The sequence below is a fragment of the Nicotiana tomentosiformis genome, chromosome 6, assembly GCF_000390325.3.
Source record: "Nicotiana tomentosiformis chromosome 6, ASM39032v3, whole genome shotgun sequence".
Lineage (NCBI taxonomy): Eukaryota > Viridiplantae > Streptophyta > Magnoliopsida > Solanales > Solanaceae > Nicotiana > Nicotiana tomentosiformis.
Genome location: NC_090817.1, coordinates 131237870 through 131243266, shown reverse-complemented (window position 1 = coordinate 131243266; position 5397 = coordinate 131237870).

The window sequence follows — 5397 nt, the reverse complement described above, 5'->3', positions numbered from 1 at the left end:
TTCGGAGAGGTGATGCTAGGGATGTGACTATTGATGATGATGGCGTGTTAAGGATGCGGGGCCGGATATGTGTTCCTAATGTAGATGGGCTTAGGGAGTTGATTTTTGGGAAGACCCACATCTCGCGGTATTCCATCCATCCGGGTGCCACGAAGATGTACCAGGATTTGAGGCAACACTATTGGTGGAGGTGGATGAAGAAGGATATAGTTGGGTTTGTGGCTCGGTGTCTCAACTATCAGCAGGTTAAGTATGAACATCAGAGACCGGGTGGCTTGCTTCAGAGGTTAGAGATCCCAGAGTGGAAGTGGGAGCGGATCACCATAGACTTTGTAGTTGGGCTCCTACGGACTTCGAGAAAGTTTGATGCTATTTGGGTTATTGTGGATTGGCTGACCAAGTATGCGCACTTCATTCCAGTTGGCACTACTTACTCTTCAGAGTGGTTAGCTGATATTTACATCCGAGAGCTTGTTCGCCTGCATGGTGTCCTAGTTTCCATCATTTCAGATAGGGGCACTCAGTTTACGTCGCAGTTTTGGAGGACCGTGCAGCGGGAGTTGTGTACTCAGGTTGCGTTGAGAACAACCTTTCACCCTCAGATGGACGGGCCGTTCAAGCGCACTATTCAGATATTGGAGGACATGTCGCGCGCTTGTGTCATTGACTTTGGGGGTCCATGGGATCAGTTTTTGCCACTCGCAGAGTTTGCATATAACAACAGTTACCAGTCGAGTATTTAGATGGCTCCATACGAGGCTTTATATGGGAGGAGGTATAGATCTCTGGTAGGATGGTTTAAACCGGGTGAGTCTAGGCTCTTGGGTACAGACTTGGTCCAGGATGCATTAGATAATGTGAAATTGATTCAGGAGCGGCTTCGCACGGCGTAGTCTAGGTAGAAGAGCTACGCGGATAGGAATGTCCGTGATGTGTTGTTTATAGTTGGGAGAAGGTTTTGCTAAAGGTATCACCCATGAAGGGAGTTATGAGGTTTGGGAAGAGGGGCAAGTTGAGCCTCCAGTTCATTGGGCCTTTTGAGGTACTTCAGAGGATAGGAGAGGTGGCTTATAAGCTTGCCTTGCCACCCAGCTTGTCGAGTGTGTATCCAGTGTTTCATGTTTCCATGCTCCGTAAGTATGTTGGCGATCCGTCCCATGTTTTAGACTCAGCATGGTTCAGTTGGAGGGTGATATGACATATGATGTGGAGCCGGTGGCCATTTTGGATCGGCTGGTTCGGAAGTTGAGGTCAAAGGACATAGCTTCGATGAAGGTGCAGTGGAGAGGTCAGCCTATGGGCTTAGGAGCGTTCAGAATGTGATTTGGAGGTCCGTAGTGGAATTAGGCTTAAATTGGCAAAAGTTGAAAATTTAGCGAATTCGGTCGGCAGTGGAAAATTTGATATCAGGGTCGGAATGGATTTTCGGAAGTTGGAGTAGGTTCGTGGTGTCATTTGTGACGTGTGTGTAATAATTTGAGGTGATTCAGACGTGGTTTGGTTGGTTTCGGCATCGGTTGTCTAATTTGGAAGTTTAGAAGTTCTTAGGCTTGAATCCGAGGGCAATTTGGTGTTTTGATGTTATTTTGAGTATTTCTAAGGTTCGATTAAGTTCGTATGTTGATATATGACTTGTTGGTATGTTTGGTTAAGGTCCCGAGGGGCTCGGGGTGATTCCGGGTGGTTAACGGATAGTTTGAAGTTGGAAAATGTAGCCGAAGCTGCTGCTACTGATATTTCTGCACCTGTGGAGGGGGGAGCCGCAGGTGCGAGGTCGCATCTGTGAGTCCGCATAAGCGGATAGATGCCCGCAGAATTAGAAGTGAGGAGGTCAGGCAGTGGCCGCTGTGCGAGGTCTTTTCCGCACCTGCGTGGTCGCAGATGCGAATATGGAGCGCAGGTTGAGAAGTCGGGGGTTTTATTGATTTTTTGTAGGTGCGGAGGTTCTTGCGCAGATGCGGCACCGCAGGTGCGCATATTGGGCCGCACGTGCGAAAGACCTGGGCAGAAACTATAAATTGAACGCGAATTTTGATTCATTTCCACCATTTTCAAGTCGGTTTTTGGAGCTTTTGAAGTGATCTTTGAAAGGGATTCAAGGATATTCACTAAGGTAAGTTGCTTGAGTTCTATTATCATTAGCTATAGCGTTTTCCCATTAATTTCTCGCCTAATTAGTAGGATATTTGGAGTGAAATAAGGGGTTAGGGCTTGGGATTTTGGAGAGAGTAATTTGGGGATTTGAGGGACCAAATGAGGTCGGATCTTGATGAATTTAGTATGGGTAGACTAGGGAGTGAATGGGCTTTTGGGTTTTGTGACTTTTGTCGGATTTCGAAACGTGTGTCGTGGGTGAGTTTGAGTGAATTTCGGGTTTTGGTCTGTAAATTGGTATTTTCCTTGTGGGATTTATTCCTTTAGCTCAAATTGATCGGATTTTATTGCTTGGGGGTAGATTCCGGTCATTTGGAGGCCGGTTCGAGAGGAAAAAGCATTCCGGAGTAAGAGTTCTACACTATTGAGGTAAGTAACAGTTTTAAATCTGGTTTTTCAGGTATGAAACCCGGAGTTTGGTATGATGTGACTGTTTGGAGGTGGCACCCATACCAGGTGACGGGCGTGTGGGTGTACGCCGTGAGGGATTGAGACTTGGTCCGCCCCGGGAGACTGTGAAGTCTAATAGCCTTTAATTGGGTTTATATGCCTTCCTCTCCACTAGAACTTGACTGTTTTCATGTTTGAAATCATGCTTAGGCTATATTCCTGCTCATGGTGGTTATACCCAGTCATAGTGATTCCTGTACATGTTTACCTCAGTCTCTGTTATTTGTTTTCCATGATGATATACTGTAACACTTTAATTTGGGCTGCTTTCCCTTTCTCTTTTGAGAGCTGTGAGACTAGAGAGGTTCATGATTGAGTAAGGCCGAAGGCCTGGTTGTGAGGTATTGTTCTATGGCACGTGAGTTGTCCGTGCAGATCCTTATGTTTGTACTATGGCACATGAGTTGTCCGTGTAACACATGAGTTGTCCGTGCAGATCCAGATATGATATTATAGCACGTGAGTTATCCGTGCAGCACGTGAGTTGTCCGTGCTTATAGCGCTTGGGCTGTAGGAGCCCCTCATGAGTCTGAACACCTCCAGTGAGCGCATGTACCTATTGAGAGTGTGTATTGAGGGATGAGAGCCGAGAGTAAGTGTTGTTGAGATGGGTTGAGTGACTGTTACCTTGAGAGGCTGTGCTTGCTTTTATTTATTATGTCACTTAGTTGTTATTTGTTGTTGTTGTGAAATATCTGGAAGATTCATATATGTTTTACATGAGCGCGAACTGATTTGACTTATACCACAGGATTTGAAAGCATATTCACTCTTTACTGAAAACTTTTAAAATGAACTGTATTGTATAGCTCGTCACTGCTTCTCAGTTCCTTATTTATTTCTGTTACTTGCAGAGTTGGTTGTACTCATGCTACACCCTGTACTTCATGTGCAGATCCAGGTGTGTTTGATCACGGAGGTCATTGAGTTCGGGCGCGATCGAGTACCGGAGACTACGAGGTAGCTGCCGGTGTCCGCAGGACCTTATCTCTCCTTTTATATTTCTTTCTATCTTGTATTGATACTTAGACACTGGTTGTTTTAGTTTAGTTATCTAGATGCTCATGACTTAGTGACACCCCGATGTCGGGCTATTTGTTTTTCCGCACTTATGTTTTTATTTGGGTTTTACCCCGTATTTATGAAAAACTTCGGATATTTTAAATATCTTAATTCACTTCTGTTAAATTTTGAAAGAGTTTTGGAAAGGTCGGCTTGCCTAGTACCATGATAGGCGCTATCACGACGGGTTAGGTTTTGCGTCGTGACACTAAGGTGGCCAAGTTTGACTTGAGTTAGCATTTTGTGCAAACGACCTCGGAACCGGGATTTGAAGGTTCCAATAGGTGTGTATGATGATTTTGGACTTGGGAGCGTGTTCAGATGTTGATTTGGAGGTCCGTAGGACGTTTCGGCTTGAATTGACGAAAGTTAGAAAGTTGAAGGTTTGGAAGGTTTAGAAGTTTGACCGAGAGTTGACTTTATTAATATCGGGATCATATTTTGATTCCAAAAGTTTGAATAGGTCCGTTATGCCATTTATTACTTCTACACAAAATTTGGCGTCATTCCGAGTTGATTTGATAGGAATCGGACGCGCGGACGTGTTTATAGAAGTTCTTGAGTTTTAAAATTGAATTTATGCGTTTTTGCATCCGATTCATGATTCTAGAGGTTGTTTTTGTTTTTTGATCACGCGAGCGAGCTCGTGTTATGTTTTAGACTGGTTTGTGAGATTGGACAGGGTCTCGAGGGCGTTTCGGATGTGTTTGGGTTGTGTCGCGCTCTTATTTGATGTTTCAACGTCATCTTCTTGGGTATAAAGGATACCATATTGAGAAAATGACCTTTGATTTGTGATCTGATTGAACCATTAGATGCGTATCGTAATTATGGAGTCATAGCAACAAGAATCATCAAATTCTGATGTCGTATGAAAGAGTTTGTAACGACGGTCATTTTGAGAATTTGAACTTCGCTCGGTAGTTTGTGGGCATGAGTAGCTCCGTATGATATATTATGACTTATACGAATCGTCGGTTTTGGTTTTCAGGTTATTTAGAATTGATTTGGATGAATGAATTTCATGGTTTAAGCTTTAAGTTGGAAGAGCTGACCAAGTTTGTCTTTTGGTGAATTTGACCCCGGAATGGAGTTTTGATGGTTCCATTAGGTCCGGAGAATGATTTTGGACTCGGGCGTATGCCCGAATTTATATTTGGATTTTTCTAGAAGGATTCAACACTAATTGGCGAAAATTAAAATTTGAAGGTTTGAAAAAGTTCATAAGTTTGACTGGAAGTTGACTTTGATGATATTGGATTTGGACTGTGGTTCCGGGAATTGGAATAACTTCGTTATGTCATTTGGGACTTGTGTGCAAAATTTGAGTTCATTCCGAGCAGATTTGATATGTTTCGGCGTGAGTTTTGGAAGTTGAAAGTTCAAATTTCATTTAGGTTTGATTTGAGGTGCAATTCATCGTTTAGATGTTGTTAGGTGTGATTTGAGGACTCGATTAGGTCAGTGTTATGTTAGGTGGCTTATTGGTATATTCGGACGAGGTCTTGAGTGGCTCGGGTGAGTTTCGGATGACGTTCAGATCAATTGAAGCCTTGTTGAAGCTGCTGGAAATTTTCTGGTTGCTGGTGCAACCGCTTATGCAGAAGCTTGGTCGCAGAAGTGACTCTGCAGAAGCGAGCAGCCCATCGCAGAAGCGGAAAGGGCTACGATTGGAAGCATCACATATGCGAAGTTTTTAGCCGTATATGCATTAACACAGAAGCGATGGAT